Below are 20,615 nucleotides of genomic sequence, written 5' to 3'. Positions count from 1 at the left end.
GGAGGACCATAATATTTTATTCCAATGGCTGCCAAGTCACTGTGGAATAACCGGCATTGTTTTGGCTGATGCAGCTGCCCGGACAGGTCATGACAGTGAAAGGACCATCTTGCTTCCGTTTTCAAGGACTGATGCCGCTAGGGTGCTTCGTCAGTACACGCGCAGTACCTCCATTGCTCAATGGAATACACCGGAATTCGTGCATCCACGCCTCCACAACCAGGACCCTCTACTCCAGCGCCATATTCCGTGTGGGCTGTCTTGATCCCAGTGTATTTAACTTTGTACACTGTGGTTGGGAGTGGCCTTCACGAAAGCCTATTCCTTCCTCATTGGGATCGCCAGTAGTGCCCACTGCGACGCCTGCGAGGTTGAAGAGACAATCGAACATGTGCTTTGTTGTTGTCCCCAGTATTCATCGGAAAGACGTGTTTTGGCCGCCGAGCTCAGCCGATTGGATAATGAACCGTTCAAAGTATATACTATTCTAGGACATCGACCCCTACAATCAGCTTCGCAGAAGGCAACAAAAGCCCTTCTGCGTTTCGTGAAGGACACACGCTTGGATGAAAGACTATACTGCCCACCAAGGAACTAAAGTGTGCGCTGCCCCGCTCCCATCCCGTCTTTTTTCCTGCCCTCTCTTTCATCCCCTGAACATCCCTTCTCCAGTGCCGAATAGCAATCCGGGCCCCAAGCCTCGATAACCTCTCGGCCTTTCCGTTCGCTTTTCTCTTCCTCCTGGTCTAGTATTTTCATCCTCTCTACTTCGCCGATGGTGATAGTTCTCTGTTAACGATCCGCACGGAAGGAAGAAAGCTTAAAAAGCTGCGCTGTTAAAAGCCCAACTGCAGGTTGATCTAGAACGAATAACTATGCGGCTATGAACGAAGACACCAGAAACCAGAGTCTCCACGTTGGCATTTAGGATCTGCACGCTTTTGCCTTTCTGGTCTTTAAACAATAGTTGAGCTCCTTGCGAGGTTTGTCACTGTTTTTTTTTTTTTCAGTAAATGTATAGACACAATTTCAACTAGCGTGGCCAACAGCGGCGTGTGGTGCTTGGCGCGAGTAGGTTCTCGGCGCCTCCGCAAGAAACAGTGTATCACGCCCAGAAGAAAAGCATATAAAAAGGATTTCTTTTTTGCACCCTGTTTCAATCTCGAGAGCCCGTTTCGACAACACCGTAGAAGGACCACACGCATCACTCAAATGCGGTCACTCACTTCTCACTTCCACTCTCTACAGCTAGCCGACCGTTTGACAACGTTGCGTGCGCGATAGGTACTCGTTTGACTCCGCCCACTCAAGCGCCTCCCTCTTTTCTTCCGGCTCTTTTTTTTTTTTTTCGAACCGTCCACCGACTTTCAGTGACCGGTGGAGTACTTGGAAGGGTGGAGTACCCTTCTTTCCCTCTTCCATCTTCTGTACTCCGTCTCACGGCGCCCTCGAACCCTATAAAAGTAGCTGGCTATTTATTAATTTTGATCGTTCTTTTTTGTTTCGGCTTCGGTCGCTTCTCTTTCTCCTCAACACTCGCGATCAAGAAGCTTCTCTCCTCTTTCCCGACACCTTTCTGTTTCCGATTTCCGCCGGCCTGGGCTTTTAACGTTCGCGAAACGCTTGCTGTTTTTACTTTATCGAAGCGCTAGACTCGAGAGTTCGATTGGCAACAGCGGACGGGCGTTTGAACTCTGAGCTGTAAACTTGATCAAGAGTGCGGGGGTGAACCAAGAATCGGCTTTCTCCGCGCGCGGAAAGGAAAGGGGGCGGTAAGAGTCGCATTCGCGGGGCGCATTTGGCCCCTTATTTCGCTGCGTATACTTTTCGCTTTTCTCGTTTACGGTATGGAGTACGCGTTAAAGCGCAGTGAAAAACGAACGGTCCGGAGTGCCGAGACCGCGGTGGAAATCTCTTATCTCTCCTTTAGGACCACGTCCAGTGTTCGCGTGCGGTGTTATACCGGGCACGCATCAGGCTGGCTTTTATTTTATAAATAATGGAAAGCGATAAGAGATATGAGAAGCGCTGACACACCACATTGTTTTTTTTTTTCTTCAGTGATGGGGAGTGTTTCTTCTCATTTTTTATTCTTCGCGACCGCTTTCTTTTTCTTTCGACGCTTTTTACCCAGCCTACAGGTCGCGTGCCGTATTTTCGGCGTCGACTGAGCTTTATAAATAATAGAGCCGGCGATAAGACGTTTCTGGAACGTTTCCCAATCCTTTAGCTTGAGTTTGAAGTTTCGGCGCGGCACCTCAGCCCTAACTTCATTTATCAAGCGCCCCACTCCTCTGCGTCATTTTTTTTAAAGCTGCTGTTGTACTCCCCATGAAAGCGGCAAAGAAGTGAAAGCTGCCCGTGTTACGAATCTCAATCCCGCGCAATTCACTGCTATTTTTTTTACAAGCGTTTATTTTTGCAGCTCTTTCGTTTCCACGTGTGCCAGACGCACTGTTTTTTGTACTCTGCAATTGCGCGTTCGTGTGGATTGCGGGTTTGGAAAGCCTCGTGCGGGAATGCATTTCGCCGATAGACATTACACGTGCGCATGGCAAGGCCAAACCCCTTCGGGTGCCCCACTGCACTCCTGTTCTTCATTTCTGCCCCTAGTCATCATTCATTCATCAACAGCATTTGTTCATCCGTTGATGGAATAATACGGATAGCTTTAAGGTACTCATATCCCTTGTCAGCGTCATACATTTCATGCCAGCAAATATTCTTATCTCATCAATCTACTAATCATATTATGGCCCCAGAACTCATATTCTCTGTGAACGTGTCCTGTGCTCCCTAGTTTTGTGCTCGCATCGGCTCGGATACATTCGATTGAATATTAAGGTGTGCGGGAACGACTCTGTTCGAATCTGCCAGCGTGCTGCCTGCCACTTCCTCATAAGCTTAGGTTATGGCTCGGGGAAGCGGTCTTTCGTATCAGTAGTACTTCTTTTTATCTGCATGCAGTGTTCTCCTCCGCGGTTGTGGTCCGGTGTGACGAAGCTCGGGCCTGCTGTTGGGCAAACTCAGCGCCCTCCACCGCGGAGTGGGCCGGAACCCAGACTAATTTTACCAGCACGCCTTCCGTACGTCCTTTCCTGCTCAGCACCCGAAACAGCCAATTCAGAAAACCAACCCCACTGAAAGCTTCCATACGCCTGCTGTGAGCCTGTGACTCTGGTCCTGTCAGCGGGTATTGCGAGGGTTAAGACAATCCCCAGTCCTTTGCTTTATCGGCGTCGATTTTTCTTTCCATGCATCACGCACGTTAGTAGCCGTTCTTAAGTGGTCACCACTGTGGTCGCCCAGCTTGTTTATTGGTCTTTGGATGCGTCCATGAAGACCACGTTCTCCTCCGTATGCATTAAAGCGGCTCTGTTAGGTAACATCGTCATGTGCGACCACAAAGCATGTGCAGATGCAGCCCGACCAGCAAATGTCCGTCCCCGATTCTACTCTAGCGTTCTATAGCTGCTGCCATGCGCCACCGAGTGTTTCGACCAACTTTTAACGCTTCAGGATAATTCTAGTGTCATGCGCTAGGTGGTGCCCCATGCAGCACACGAAGGCCAGGCTCGCTAGTGTTAAATTTCCGCGTCTACAGATGCCTATGTAGGGGTCTTCGCCCCACCCCCTATATATATACAGTAGACTCTCGATAAACGGAACTTCTAGGGACCGGAAAAATTAGTTCCGTTTAACAGGAGTTCCGTTTACTGAGAGAGATGTTCTGAGGTGCAAATTTATGTGCGTACACACTTCTAAGGTCATTTCATGGAACTCTAACCACTAGAAAGTGACTGTAGCTGATAGTTTTCAGAAAGCAAGAAAACTACAAGAAGCGTAGGCACAGCATTCACATAGTCGATTTGTCAACAATGAGTCGCTGTGCACTACAAAATGCGTCAATTATTTTTGTTTGAGTCCTTGCAACTGCATCTTCACGGAGGCTAGAGGCCTCAACTTCGCGAGTGCTTACGAGCCACCGAATTTAGAAGACGGCAACGTGGTAATGAAGGACGAATAGCACAACGATGGCACGAACGAGGCGACAGGAGGTGAGCCCTGTAGCCTCGGCGTCTAGAATCGAGACCGAACGACTGGAACAAGAACAGCGATGTTGCATTCGTTGCGCTAACACGGCTAACCACTTACGAGATGAGGCTTACGAGGCCAACAAGGCTAAAAAAGCATGGAGGAAGAAAAAAAAACAAGAACGAAACAGCCGGAACCGTAAAAAGCTGATTCTCATGCCAGTGGATTTCACAAGAAGTTCCATTTCTGGTATCCGTTTACACGGTGATGCGGAAATTTTAGTTCCGATTACCGAGAGTTTTTTTACGTTATCTGAATACAAAACCAACCGAATTCCAGGCAAATGTTCTGTTTAAGCGATTTCCGTTTATCGAGATTCTACTGTATACACACACACACACACACACACACACACACACACACACACACACACACACACACACACACATACATACATATATATATATATATATATATATATATATATATATATATATATATATATATATATATATATATATATATATATATATATATATATATTATAAGGCCCAAGTGCACCCTGCGTTGGCTTGGCGCTCTTTGTATTGAGCCAGTGGCCATTCTTGGTGCAAGACGTGGATGTTATCAGTTTAATTTAGTCTTCGATGCTGCTGCAGTACCGCCCTCTACCTGCGGTTATTTTATAGCAGATGTTTTGCGGCCTACGCTGACCATGGCGGTAACAGTCTTACATCATGTCAGCGTTATGCAAGGGTGCTGTACGTAATTTATCAGGGCGCTGAAAAGCAGACCTATCACGTCAGGAAACAGGCAAGCGCAAGGCTGCCAGCACCTCAGCGAATGGAGGGCGTACGTAGGCACATCCCTCATAAAAATGCTTACCGAGATTTCATAAACTTGTTATAGAGATTGCTCAAAAGAAACCTATAAACATTTTGTTAAAAATTTGTAGAATATTTCTATAGAGTCCATTACACACTGGCCACCGCGTTATAATTAAAAGTCTACGGAGACAAGTCAATAGACCTTATCGGCTCTGAATGTTGTTTATTATTTCTTGTAGGGTGTTTATAAAGGAAATTTCAATAAGCTTTGTATACAATTCATGCTGAGTATAGTCGTAACAGCCTGCTGCGTGTGGGTCATATTTGAAGAAAGTTTCTGAAGGGTTTTTATTAAACTTATCGCAAGTAGTTTTCTAAAATTGTTATTGAGTATAGTCGTAACATCCTGTTGCGTGTGAATAAAGTTTGAATGGAATTTTTAATGACCTTTTATTAAATTTACCTGAATTAGCTTTCTTAAAATTAAATAGAGTATGGTCGTAACATGCTGTTGCGTATAAGTCAGGTTTGCATACAGTTTCTGACGGGTTTTTATTAAATTTACGTTATTTCGCGTTCTATAAAATTCTTATTGAGTATAGTCGCGATATCCTGAGCCTGTGAGTCACGTTTTCTGGAAAGTTTTAACAGCGGAACTTTTTAGGGGCTCAAACTCTGCGGCAGTGATGTCTGTCACCCCAGGCGCCACCACTCCCAGGTGCTCCCAAGACGAAGTGCACGGGACATCCATCGCGCTTGTACTTGGTGATTTCAATGCGGCGCATACGACGGGGGGTACAAATTCTGCTCGAAAAGAGGGAGGCAACTAGCTAGCCTCATGGATCAGCACAATTTGACCTTGCTCAATGAACCAGGCACTCCAACACGAATGGGTACTAGCGCTGCCAGAGATACGACGCCTGACCTTTCGTTCTTGGCAGGTATCCTGGACGCTACATGGCAAAACACAGGAGTGAACTTGGGGTCCGACCACGACGTCCTGAAGATCACAGTAAGGGGCCCCGCCTTCAGGGCGAAGTTCGGAATAGCACGAATAACGAACTGGGACAACCTTAGGAAGGAACAGGTGGAGGGGGTAGACGAGATAACGACGGAGAGCAAGCCCTACGAGCACTGGGAAAAGGAGCAAATCGCCTTGGTGGAAAAACACACCGAGAGAATTGCAACCACAAACCAAGCCCCACGTGTCGACGCAAAACTGGCACATCTTTGGCAAGCTCGGCGCAGTCTCACCAAACGCTGGAAGCGGCAGCGACACAATAGAAAGCTCCGCAAGAAAATCCAAGAAGTCAACAAACAGGCTGCGGAATACGCTGAGGAGCTATCCAGGGAGAGCTGGCTCAGCCTGTGGGACGAACTTCAGGGAACTCTATCGGCTCGCAAGACGCAGCAGCTCCTCAGAACCTTATTGATCCAGTGACAAGCAAGGGTGAGATAAACAGAAATATGACGAGAACGTTGAACACTTATAATGGCGATGTGAAGAGGCTCTTTGGGGATCTTAGAGACAAATACCTCAAGACGGACAGGAGTGTAGAGCGGCCAGGATCTTATCGGGGAGCACCCAACGAGACGCTGGACAAACCGTTCACCGACTTTGAGCTTAAGGTGTCAATTGCCGAGAGCCGTCAGAATAGTGCCCCGGGTCCAGATACCATCACGGATAGGCTGCTTAAAAACTTGAGCGACAGAGACAGGAAGGATCTCTTGCGGCACATGAACGAGGCCTGGGTGAGTGGCAACCTACCGAGGCGATGGAAGGAGGCGGAGATCAGATTCATACCGAAGCCCGGAAAGTCCCCGCACATTGACAATCTAAGGCCCATTGCCCTCACGTCTTGTGTGGGTAAAGTGATAGAGCGGATGGTGCTAAATAGGCTGCTAAAGCATCTAATAAACACCAATCAGATGCCGGATACCATGTTTGGATTCCGAAAGCGCGTCGGAACGCAGGACGTGTTGCTACAAATAAAAGAGGAGGTCATGAAGCAGGCCACGAGACATTCGCCCAGAGCCATTTTGGCGCTTGACCTCAAGGGCGCATTTGATAATGTCTCTCACGCCAGCGTCGTATCGAACCTACAGGGCACCGGATGCGGAGAACGGGTATACAATTATGTACGGGACTTCTTGACTGACCGCCAGGGAGAATCAAAGTGGGGGAAGAGGTATCCCCTCCCGTGAAACTGGGAAGCCAGGGGACCCCGATCCGTCTTGTCACCTCTTTTGTTCAACATGGCGCTCCTGGGCCTGCCAAGGGCGCTCGGAGCGATCAAAGGATTGGGGCATGCGCTATATGCCGACGATATCTCGCTCTGGACGACGAAAGCAGGCTCTTTAGGATAGATGCAAGACACGCTGCAGGCAGCCGCAGATGTTGTGGACAAATTCGCCAAAGGGTGTGGCCTTAGATGCTCCCCAGCTAAATCAGCACTGGTGATCATCCGGCCAAGGGCGCCTAAGAAACAAAAAAGAGGACATAAAAGTCAGCCTAGAGGGCGAAGACATCCTTCCACGCCCAAGCACAAAAATTCTCGGATTAGTCATCCAGGCTGACAACAGGGCATCTATACCCGTTGCAAAACTAAAGCGCACGTCGGAACAAATCCTTCATATGCTCCGACGGGTGGCGTCAAGAACACGAGGCCTCAAGGAGAGAGACACACTTAGGCTCGTCCAAGCCTTTGTGGTAACCAGAATAACCTATGTAGCACCTTACCTCCTCCTGAACAAAGCGGACACACAGGTGCTGGACGGCATCATCCGCAAAGCCGTTAAGCAAGCTATTGGAGTTCCTATGAGCGCGTCTACATGCAAACTCTTGGAAATGGGCTTGCATAACTCGGTCGACGAGCTCATTGAGGCCCATCTCGCCAATCAGAAACAGAGGCTGAGCCAAACAAAAGCGGGCAGACGCATCTTGCAGAAAATCGGCTGGAAGGCGACGCTATCTGAGGACAGAGACCAGCTACCAGATGAATGGCTGGAAGCCATCAAAGCCAATTGCCTATCACTAAGAACATGAAACCAGCGTACCATGGCGGCAGGCGGGAGGCAAGAGCTCGTGCTGTCAACAGGCTTCTGGCAAAAGAAGAAGGGGCTATCTTCACGGACGCCTCCATGAATGACGGTACGGACCAGTCAACAGCAACGGTGACAACCACGAAAGAGCTGCTGACATGTGCATCCGCTGTAGTTTAGAGCATTGAAGAGGCAGAGGAGCTGGCGATTGCTCTGGCCCTTACTCTACCGGACAAGACCAAGGTGGTCACGGATTCCCAGCAAGCCTACAGAAGCTTCCAGTGCGGCTGGGTGTCCCGGTTGGCCCTCCGAGTGCTCAAGGAGAAAAAACCTCCCAAGGAAACCGTAGAATTAGTGTGGGTACCGGCCCATTCTGCGGTGGAGGGTAACGCGTTTGCCCACCAGCAGGCCCGAGCACTGACTTACCGGGCCACGTCCGCAGTAGAGGCAAAAAACTAACCATTGCTTACCTACAGGGACATAACCACTTATTAAAGGCACGACAGGAGGACGCCACCAGCACCACACGCAGCACTCACGAAGGAACAGCAAACTATATACCGGCAAATCCAGACAGAGTCCTTTCCGCACCCCCGTCTACTCAACCGCATGTTCCCAAATCAATTCGAAGAAGCTTGCCCAATCTGTAAAAAACTAGGCACTCTCCAGCACATGATAGGAGAGTGTAGGTTTAGCCCGAAGCACCTGCCCCCCTTACCCGAGTCTCGCCCCATGAACCCCACTCTACCCTTTAACGAGAGATGGAGGATCTTGCTGACCAGCCCCGCCCTGGAGGATCAGCTACTACTGGTCACCAGGGGCCAGGCGGCGAGAGCAGCATATATGGATTCCCGTGAACAGGGAACCACCTCCGTCAAGTGTGGAGTTCGCAACGAACGACTCTTAAAGTTTCTTCTCTCGGTTCACGCGGCAGAGCACGCGGAGCAATAGCACCCCACATATAAGCACCGATAAACTACCACACCTCCGTGGGTGGGCTATACACGCGCGATGCGGAGTCTACTGAAATTCAACATAATTAAGGAAATAAGATGCTTGCTGCGTGTTCGTAATAAAGAGTTTATTGCCAGTATAATGACAACCATCAAGAAATTAGGAGTTCGATTGGCCGTATCGAAAGGCAATACAGAGTCTGTTAAAACTCAATATATTGAAGGCAATAAAATACTTGTTGCATTTTTGCAATAAAATGTTCATTGATTTTATATTAGCCGCAGTTTTTAAGATGGCAGTTTTGGATCCCTCTATAGAAGCGCAATATGAAGTGTATTAAAACTCAGTGTCTTGAAGGCGATAACGTGTTGGTTGAGTTTGTGCAATAAAAAAAGTTTGTTGATTTTTTAACGAGCACAGTCAATAAGCGATGACATTCAAGTGACTTTTTATTGACTCTATAGAAACACAATAGGGGGTCTATTAAAACTCGACGTCAATTTTCATGAGAAATGGCATCCCGCAGATATTTTTTGTATTATACGGAAGTGGCTCCCTTGTGAAGTTACTCAGTCCCACTTTTTGCATGGCATTCGTCCAAGTCTTTTGCTCCAGCTGACGGTGAAGTCTATTAACTGATACGCTAGCTGTGAGAATTTGTACCGCCGTTGTTACTAAATAAATAGGTAGACAAAATGTGGGCCTTTTATGCGTGTATAAATCTCAGCAAGGGCGTGTAGCTTTCTTATACATGGCCTCTGTTAAGACACCCACGTTGAGGTGGATAAGTCAGCCAGAAAGTAGATTACTGTGACCGTAAGTGATTCAGCTAATGAAGAACCAGCTTTCTTGATTGTAAAAGCGCTACCTGAAAACGACGACGAAGGAAGAAACACAACACGAAGCGCTACTATCAACTGAATTTTATTGTGAAAAACGAACATACATATATACTAGGAAAAACGAACAAAAATCTGCGTCACCACCAACACATTGATAGCAACAATACATTTCAAACATTCATACATGCATGACTGAGTAAAACATCGACAGCAGACAGCAGCAAATAATCACAAGGCACGTGGAATAGATAACAAGATTAAGCACAATCAAACCCCTTCCAAAAATTCAAACTCGACATCATGTAACTGCACAGATGGCTGGCTGACACAACTAGTGCCTCCCTTCCTAATTTGAACATGCTTCTATGATCTCCCTTGTGGATCGCTGTGCATGTTTATCCATGATGGTTGTGTCCTCTAGTTTTGGTTTACACTTTTTCGTGCACTGTTTGCAGTGCATTGCCAGATGTGAGTACGGGCCCGTCTGGCCAATGTACTCCTTTCCGCATGTGAACTGGATCCTGTAGATAACATCTTTTTCGCAATCTACAAACTTTGTGCCATGTGTAATGTTACAGCCATTCTTGTTTGCCCCTTTATTTTCTATCGCCCTTTGCACTGCTGGGCAAATTTTTGCGAATTTGTTTTTCGCCGACATTACCACACGCACCCCATATCTTGACGCTACTTTCTTCAGTAGATGTGAAACGTTGTGCAAGTACGGTATAACCGCAAAGTAACTCGCTCGCGAACGATGGGTTGACCACTGCGCCTCCTTTGGAGAAAGAACAGGCCTTCGAAAACTCTGGCAAACGTTTCGAGCCATCAACGGGTAGCTTGAACATGGAAACACCGTATTAGCCATACTTAAGGATAGCCTCACCAGTGCAGAATTTGAGGATTTGGCTGCATCTACTTTTTCCCGCAGCCTCGTACAACCTCGGTACCTCACCTATACCGAAAACGTACCCCATCCTGCGATGACGGGGCAGAGTCCTTATTCACGCGACAAGAATTGTGGCACGCTTTGTACTCTGTGAATTAGCGCAGTGCCCCTGGAAAAGATCACATCACCCGGCAGATGCTCCTCAAGTTTGATCCCACTGGCAAGCAGTAATTACTCGAAAACTTGAATCAGGCTTTGATGTCAGGTACCCTTCCTCTGGAATGGAAGCACTCCGTCATAATACCTATTCCTAAGCCTGGCAAGTACCGAACACAGCTGAGCAACATGCGGCCAATTTCACTGACTTCGATCCTTTGTAAGCTTCTGGAGAGAATGGTTCTCAGACGTCTCAATTTCCACCTTGCAGAACGATGCGCTCATTTCCATCCAGCGCAAACGGGATCGCGGCCAAACCTTTGGCTACACGACCGCCTCTACCTCCTCCGACGTCTGGCAAACAAGCGCCACGGCCGACGAAGCCATGTCGTTCTGCTCACCGTAGACCTTCGCAAAGTGTTTGACACCGTCTGTCACGAGGCCATTATTCAAGCATTGGAAGAAGCTCGTCAAGGTACACAAATCGTAAACACGGTTAAAGCGTTCTTGCAAGACCGCACATTTGCAATATGTAGCGGGCGTAGCCACAACCACGTCACTACATAAATAGGGTAGGAGTGCCCCAAGGGGCAATCCTCTCACCAGCCCTCTTCAACCAAGTGATGACAGGGCTTGCAGACTGCCTTCCCGGTCACGTTGCGGGGACTCGCTTTACTATGTACGCCGATGAAGTAATCATTTGTACTGACCAAGGGCAGCATGCCACAACAGAAGAAGCAGTAGCTGCCGTTCAAACTGCCCTGGACGCTTTATTCGCTTACCTTCCACAAACTGGCATGCACCCATCGGCTGAGAAAACCCAGTACATTCTCCTGGGAGGATCACAGGAAGAAAGAACTAAAGTCAGTCTTAAGCTCGGGGACCAACCGATACTCAGATCACCTACCCGCCAAGTTCGCATCTTGGGCGTACCATTTTACGAGAACGAAGGTGTACTGACGCATGGCTTAAAGAGCTCGCGCCTACGTGGATGAAGATCCTTCACTGCATTAAGAGGATTTCCCATCGCAGTGGGGGCGCAGTCACCAAGGTCGCTTGTACGTTAGTAGTAGTAATTCTAACGTAATGCGCCTGTTACGGAGCCTCGTGTTTTGAGCTCACTCACGCACAAACCAAAACGCTAGAGGTGTTACACAGATCACCCATGCATGTTATTAGAAGCCTTCCCCGGCACACATAAATAGAAGAGCTCAATCGGTTTCTCTGGTTCCATGCAATGGCTGCGACTGTCGAAGATCGAAGGCGCCGCACGTGGACTGTCTCTGGTCAACGTCTGTTATTGCTAAACTCCCTCGTGCACCACACTGACCTGCGAAACATTTCTCCAAAGATTCCACCATGGAAGGACGAAAACATGCGCCTGCAGAATCCTGCTACCCCCAAGATTACCAAAGTATCCCGCGCTTTTCAATGATCCGCTCGCGCTCAGATGCCGATCATGGGGCCATTTTCACAGACGCCTCCCGAAATTCTTCCACCCACCGCGCAGGCATTGCTTTTTATCACACCGAATGTGACGTGCACCGTGGCCTGATGCTCCAGTACGCTGACCAGGACTACCCCACGTCTTGTGAACTGCGGTTGCGCGCTATTCAGATGGTACTGGACTTGGTATCGCAGCGAGTGTCTCAAGCGCATATCCCCTGGGGAGGGCCTCACCATTTATACAAATTCCATTCAAGCCCCAAGAAAATTAGGGCCGATTCCACGGCAAGGCTGTCTAACTCATCAAATTAAGAGCAGTTGCCGCGCACTTCGCGTGCAACACAATGTGGACATACATGTGACCAGGGTTCCTGGCCACGCGGGATGCTTCGAAAATGCGGCCGCTCACGCTTTGGAGAGCGCGCTTCTCAACTCCCGCTTGCCGCCGCTGGAACACGGGTTCACTACCATCCGTCCTATCCAGGACCCCAATGAACAGCGACACTTGCAAAAGCAACGAGGACGGCAAGTGCTTCTGGCCGCGGTACCTTTCAACCCCCATTCATTCCCGAACGGAATTCCGCGCGCTGCAGAGGTTTTTGTACACAGGGCTCGAGCTGGAGCGGCACTGACAGATGACTTTATCGCCAAGTGGCGCGCTTACATCCCTCGTCGTGGACGCCGGCAACCCGACGCAGTTGAACCCTTCAATCCTGATGTCATCTGCCGAACATGTGACTTGGGGGTCCGCCCTACAATGCAGCACCTTGTGTGGGAGTGTCCCGGTCTTGAGGCTGTTCGCGCGCGCCATCGCCGTCAAGCGCCAACGTGAGAGTTCTGGATAACGCCACCACATCACACGCACGTCGCCCCATTCTTGCGCTCCCTCTGGGATTTCACACGCGAGGCTGACATTGTGAGCCGGACTTAATTTGACCCCCTCCTTTCCCTCCCCACAATCCTTATACGCCTCGAGATTCGCGATCGCTGCGCCGCCTGCCGCCGCTTCTCCGCGGCGTTTGCGGGATTAGAGCTGCGTGCCTGATAGGTGGCCATGCAGTGTTTTGGTTCTCTTTCGCTTCTCTTTACCCCTCACCCAATTGCCCTGCATGTGGTGCACACGAGACCATCACACATCTTATGTGGAATTGCCCCAAAGACCCTTTTCCCTTAATACCCACTGGCGAGCACTGGGAGGAGGCGCTGGGCAGCTCAGACCTGCAGGTTCAGAAGAATCTAACGGAACGAGCGGCCGAGGTCACCGGCAAGATACAGCTGTCGGTCACCACACCTCAGTAACCCAGAATGTATAAAATAAAGTTTTCTCTCTCTCTCTCTCTCGCTTCTCTTTGCCTTTCCGCGCACTAAAAAACTTGTTAAGGTGGCGTCTGTAAGCTAACTGCACGTTTAGGGCGCTTAAAAAAAAAGCGGCGTCTTGGTAGAGCGCTCGAACGCCAACAAGAGCTACCCGGGGAGGCGGTTCTGCGCGCTTCTTGGCCGCGCTTGCGGGCGTCGGCGACGGCAGCGGCATATCACCGCTGTCACCTTCGAACACGTCAGCACAAGTGAATTCTATTTATTGTCACCTCGTTTAGATCTGATATTGGCACCGTAAGAGGTTGGTTTGTTTTGCAGCGCAGACAACAAATGCGGCTTTGCTTCGAATATGTACGTCGACATGTTTCGGGGATGTGATAACCCAACAGCGTACAAAAACTTGTACCTTTTATGGGAATATAAGCCACGCGAAAATGTTAAGTACACTCAAAGGCTGTGCATTGTCAGATATGTGCCCACTCATGCCTTATGGTAAGAACCAAGGTATATGTTAATGACCACGGGAAAATGAATGGTCTGCAAGTCAGGAGGAATAAATAGAATAGTCGTACGGGAATTAAAAAAAACCGAGTGCAGCTTCTGAAATGCTAAAGACGTTTGTTTGAGCAAGGTAGTATTCACCAGACCAACTAGATGCGAAATGCACTGATGTTTCGCTAGAAATGGGGGGGGGGTCAGGAGGAGGACGCTTAACTGTCGTTGTTTACAAATGCGGAGCGTAATCAACAAATGAACGTTTTATTAATCACACACACAAGCTGCGTGTTCACTTTTCGTTTGTTTTTCGCCTTCAACGAACGGCTGCAGATCATTCGGCGGACGCATTTTTTGAAGAATACAGGGTAAGCAGCTCACAAGAAATACGAGGTGTCGTTGAAAGAGTTGATTGATTGATTGCAGGCTTTAACGCGCCGACGCAACGGAGACGATGAGGCACGCCGTAGTGGAGGGCTCCGGATTAATTTTGACCACCTGGAGATCCTTAACGTGCGCCGAAATCTCGTACACACGGGCTCGTTGGAGGAGTGTCGTATCTGATAAGGGTCTCTGATTTCGGTTTATGCTAGATTCTGCAGTCTCCCAGTGTCAAACGACGATGTTTCGAAGAAGAGTTTGGTCGCGGACGCGGATTACTCTATAAGCCCATCTTCGCGCTTCTCGTGGAGGATAAATGTAACAGATGAATCTTAGCGAGCGCTCACCTCGGGACAAGACGACCCAGCATTAAATTTGCCGTCGTGTGCTGACTCCGGAGTGTAATTTTGCATTATCCATCGTACTTCTTTGGTACAATGTTTGCGAAATTTACGCCGCATTGGCTTGTTCAGGGTACTGACCAATATCTGATATGTGATATTGGCAGGCGTAACTTGCGTGAGGTATGAGTGCTTCGCTGGATTTTGTAGTGCACAAAGCCGATCTACATCATAGTGTGATGGCCGCAACATGACCATCGGAGGAAACACTGCTTACGGAGACACTACCACTAAATTTCAGGGCAGCGGAATTGCAATCAGCTGCATGCAAATGCTCGCTTCGGGACGCCGGCCTGTGACACACGCCCCGCGCTCATATAGATCTTTCTAAGATCGCGTCATAAACGTTTATACTCTCGTGAACACACCAGGCTTGCAAACAGAGTGCCTGCTCCACGTTATTCGGTATTTCGAACGTGGACAAACGGTAAATCGCTGTCTTGGACGAGCCCTAAAAGCAACGGCGACAGGGGGGAGCGGGCCGGGGACTCCCGCGCCTGATTTCAAAACGGGCCGCTAGGGGGATTTCAGTGGCGCCCCTACAGGCCGCGCTCGAGGCGTATAGGCCTCTGAGCCAGCCCCTTTCCTCATGAAGTTACATTTATATATCTATTTCTTTATGTGGACAAAGGGTACAGACTACTCATGATAATTTTGCGCTAATAAAATCTCTTACGCGATTGAAAAAAATGAAGAAAGCTCACACTAACGCGTAAGACTTGAAGGATGCGAAGCTGTACGCAACATTCACGACCATCACGATGGTTTAAGTCCGCGATTGCAGCCGATTTGCTTCTTCACTGCCGCAACAACCTTTGCTCCATCACTGTTGCTATAAGTGTGAACTTCCTTTTTATTTTTATTTTTTTGAAGTGATGATCATTGGACATCCCTTTGGAGGGGCGTACACTATGACGTGTCTTTCTCGTTCCAAGCAAGTGTTGCCCCGCGAACGCTGGATTTTCTTTTGGAAATCTTGGCCAACCTCCCAAGAGGGTATGCTTGGCTTGACAAACGTGCGGCTAGGACTCTGGGCGGTCGTCGTGAGGCACTCACACACGAGCGCTCGATATTGGCTTGGTTTTTTTAAAGGCCTGGCGGTCGCCGCTAGGCGCGCGCTCGGCATTTTTAGGTGCGGAGTACCTTAGGACCGCAGAATGTCCGTCCGCGTCCGTGCGCACAGCATTTACAATCCAAAAAAATCACACAGGCACCGGCAGGATTCGAGCCTGTCTCTGGTAGAAAACACAGAGGTAGTATCAGTCGTCTTACCCATTGGGCTACGACCGTTTTTTTTTTCTTTATTACCTTTTTTCCCACACAAATACACGTCACGGATAGATTAAAAACCGTCGGCCGAACTTCGGCTGACGGAAAAACTTAAAATAAACATCAAACGTACACAGTTCTTCTAGTACAGGTAGCCATTCCATATCGGGCGTCTGCAACTTGTGCACTTCATAGAGCAAACTAATACTCTGTGCAAAGTATTTGCTCACCGTGAGGGCTGCGGGTCAGCGTGGCGCACCGCCATCCTCGACCTCCAAATGGCATGCAATCCTAGAGCCATGATGAGGTCATACGGCACACTGTTGTCACTATGTACGCAAAGAAATCGTATGCCTTCGGTTGGAACGGGCAGGTCTATCTTTAAGGTCCTTTGCAACACACCCCAGAAAAAGATGGCGTCCCAGCACTCCGCGAAAACGTGCTCAACAGTTTCTGGTTTGTTGCACAAAGTGCACGTTGTAGGACCAGCGACAAACAAGCCTTTCTCCTGCATCCACGTCTTAACGGGAAGTGTACCGGTGTGTAGTTTAAAGAAAAAGGTTTTCACGGATGCTGGGACGGCCATCTTTTTAACCCGAGATAACACGTCCTGGCCAGGAACAGATCTATACACTGATCGGTAAAGTGGCACAGGTAACAACACATCCTTTAAGTCTTTAGTAAGAGCCTTTCTTGACACAGCTGCTAAGTACTCCAGTGAAAACCGTACTGCTAGAAACCTGAAAGAGTCTACAACCTCCTTCATATAGCCTTTAGGGCTGCTACAGCTTCCATCTGCGGACGAGACAATGTATGTTGGCAAGGCTTTTGACAGCACACTTTGTAAAAATGTCCGCAGAAAAGGGTCATTCGTATCCCGTAAGAACAAAAACCGATTAACGAGCTGACGAATGTAAACGTGACACAACCCAACCCCGCCCTCCTTAACTCGTCGGAAAAGATTGGTTCGGCTTGAACGCTCCCAAACTGAAGACAAAATGAACACGGCAAACACACGATGCATTTTCTGAACTTGAACTCTCGAACAATGAATGACTTGCATCACGTACCACAGCTTTGCTAAAAGAAAAAGGTTGCAAACTGTGGCACGTGCGAAAACAGACAAAGCTCGACCTCCCCACTTGGTTGTCTTTTCGCGCAGCCTCACCGCTTCGGATTCCCAGTAATCGCGGCTATCCTGATAGCTGTCCAGGGGAACTCCGAGATAACGCACTGGTGTGCGTGACCATAACACATTTTCAAAAACTGATGTGCCGCCCACTCCCCATGAAAAAAAAACCCACACACTTTGCCCAATTAACAGAGCTCTTTGTAACGTGACAAAATTCTTTTGTTATCATTATTGCTTTGCTGATGCTCTCCTTGTCCTCACAAAATACAGCCACGTCATCCGCATATGTTAATAGCCTGACCTCACTCGAGTGGAGACGGAACCCGCGCAAACCATCATCATTGATTATGCGCAAACAAAAAGGTTAAAAAAATGCGAAACAACAAGGGAGAGGCAGGGCATCCCTGTCTCAGAGAAGATAAAACTGGAATACTTTTCGATACATGCTTGTTTACAATCAATTTTGTGAAACATTCATGATACGCCATACGTACACTCTCCTTCACAACATCGCCAACATTAACATAGTCCAGAATACAGAACAAGATTTCGTGATACCCTTTATCAAATGCCTTCTCATAATCAATCTGAAGCATTGCTACTCTTCTACAGAATACATCACAACACTGTAAAACACTGCGTGCGACGTGAACATTGTTCAGTATGCTTCTACCTCTTATGCCGCATGTCTGATGCGGCCCTACCAGTGTGGTTACTATTCCCTGTAATCTATTCGCTATAATCTTCATCAGTACTTTGTAGTCTGTATTGGCCAAGGTGATTGGCCTGTAGCCAGTTACAGACTGAAGTTTTGCCCTGTCGTCTGACTTTGGGATTAAGACAGTATGCGTTCGCGAAAAAGAAAGCCGCAGAGCGCCCGCCTCGAACGCTTCACATAACACCCTATACAAAAATGTTGCTAGGACGTTTGAAAACCTCTTGTAAAAAACGGCACCCAAGCCGTCCGGGCCAAGAGACTTGCCTCCCTTTAAATTGCCTATGGCTCTCTCTAATTCGCCTAACGTTATGGGTTGTTCTAATGTATTTTTAACATCGCCATCCAGACGTGGCATGAAGCGAAGGAAGTCTTGTTTGAAATCTTCGATAGGAACGGCAAGACTGAAGAGTGTAGTGAAATGTTGTACAAAAGCATCTTCTATGACCTTATTATCTCGGGTAAGCTCTCCGCCTACCAGTATTTCATTGATCGTGTTGGCTTTAGCGTAACGTGCCTCGTCACTTAACGCTCGTTTCGTGGGCGCTTCGCCCGCCAGATAGTGTTCGGCTCGCGCTCGCACGGTCGCCCCCCTATATTTTTGCTTATCTATTGCATCTAGCTTTTTCTTTATTGTCCTAGGTCATCCCGGAAGGCGCCAGGTGTTTCGCATTCCAGCCTGAGAATCTCCCGCAAATTACGCTTCAGGTTATTTTCGGTTTCCTTCTCTTTCCTTCTGAATACAGTCCCCCTCTCTATGGCGTTAAGCTTACAGTCCTGCTTGAACAATTCCTTTTTTCTCCCCAACTTATACCTTCTGGGTTTGTGTGTTTGCAAAAAGCTTTTTTTACGGACTGCACAAAAGTCTCATCATCCAACAGCTTTATGTTTAACTTCCACAACTCCCATGTAAATTTATTATACAAACAAAACAGCGGTCACTGAAAGAAACGTCGCCTACGCAATATTTTTGGCACGTGGAAGCTAGATCGAAAGAAACGTAACCCCTATCTAATCGCGCGTGGCTCGCTCACTGAAAATGCGTAAACCTCAGCACATTTTCATTTCCTGTGCAGTGTGCTACATCGGACAGCTCACACTCTTCAAGTAATTCACAAAGAATTTGCGCACTCTTATCCGCTTCCCGCCGTGGTCCATTTCTATCCCTTCCCTCGCAAACACAACTGAAATCCCCTAGTAAAATAATTTGTCTTTCCGCTCCTAAGTATTGAGCGAAACCTTCAAAAAAGGCCGCTCTTTCTTGCACGACATTTGGGGCGTAGATACAAAGAGCACGGAATTCACCACCATCGTATTCAAAATCGCAAAAAACTAACCTGCCCGTTTCACATGAAAAAATTCTTTGTATTTCAACACCAACATTGTTCCTAATGAACAGACAAAACCCTCCCGACGTGCCAGCCGCGTGGCTGACACAGACACTAAACAGGTTTTGAAAGGGCTTTGTGATACTGGCGGTGCAGTTATCATTTTCTAACTTTGTTTATTGGGCAGCCAAGATATCTATTTCTTTTTCCAGCATAATCCTTTTCAGCTGGAACTGTTTGCGCCTGTCACCAAGGCCTCGAACATTTAGTGTGGCGACACGAAGCGTTCTTCCAAAGCCTGCCATAATTTATAGTAATAACTGCACCGTCGGCAATAAACAAATTAACATGAGAGTGTAAAACCATCCACAATAAATAAACACAGAAAAAGCAATGAAAGCAAGCGAAAGGAAAACCAAAGCGAACCCATTTCTGGCAAAGCGGGGACGCGACGAGGGCTCCCGACGTTTCCGTGCTCGAGAGTCCTGCCACACATAGCAATCCTCCTCTGTGACCACACCTTCGAAAACTTCCTCTACCCCTCCGCACCCCACACAATCCGCACTTGTAGCGCCGTGTCAACAGTCCGGTCACTTCCCCTTGGGTTTGTCCGGTGGAATATTTGCCTTGGCTCCAGGGCGCCTCGACTGCGGCACGGCCTTCGCTGGAGGCTCCTCGGGGCTTGGCCCTGTGGCGTCTCCTCCCTCAGCCCCACCACTTTCCCTTGCACGTTTCCCCGACACAGCACTTGCGCCTGGGGTCCCGTCTTCGCCTTGCACGTCAACGCTCATGTTGGCTGCGTGCGGCTCACCAACACTTTTGCTGGCCTTATGCGCCTCCGCGATGGCTTCTTGTTCCTGGGCGGTCTCAGGGTCTTTCACCGGCTTCGCAGGCGGGCTGCGCTCCGGCGGAACGGCGCGAGCTGGTTCAGGGGGCGTCACCTCCTTCGCCAGCACCTCTTCCTTGCCCCTTGCAGCCTCCTCTGCCTCTTCTGTATCCATGATGAACTCGGACGCCTAGTCAACCCCTCCTGGTCCTGCGACGTTTGCGTAGGTGCGAACGCATCCGCTCTCGTCGTGGCCGAAGCGGCGACAAAGAGCACAGCGGGGCACCCTACACTCTCGTCGAATGTGTCCACTAGGGTGACAGCGGAGACAGAGAGGCGCACGCCCGGGCACCACGACCTGCTCGCCGGCGACGCGTACCTGGTTAGGGCTGTCGTCCACACTGACGCCCGACTTCAACTGTAGTGTGACCAGGCGTGTCGTCGAGAGCTGCGCAGAGCAGCCTGGCACACGCCATCGGTCCCAAGTCACTTCCGTGACCTTGCCGTAAAGCCCCAGGGCGCTTCGCACTTCGTCGTCGGGGACGTTGTGGAGCACCCAGTGG

Source organism: Haemaphysalis longicornis, unplaced genomic scaffold (genome assembly GCF_048455015.1).
Source record: "Haemaphysalis longicornis isolate Haplotype H1 unplaced genomic scaffold, Haemaphysalis longicornis Haplotype H1 scaffold_1, whole genome shotgun sequence".
Classification (NCBI taxonomy): domain Eukaryota; kingdom Metazoa; phylum Arthropoda; class Arachnida; order Ixodida; family Ixodidae; genus Haemaphysalis; species Haemaphysalis longicornis.
Note: the sequence above shows the minus strand (reverse complement) of the source record.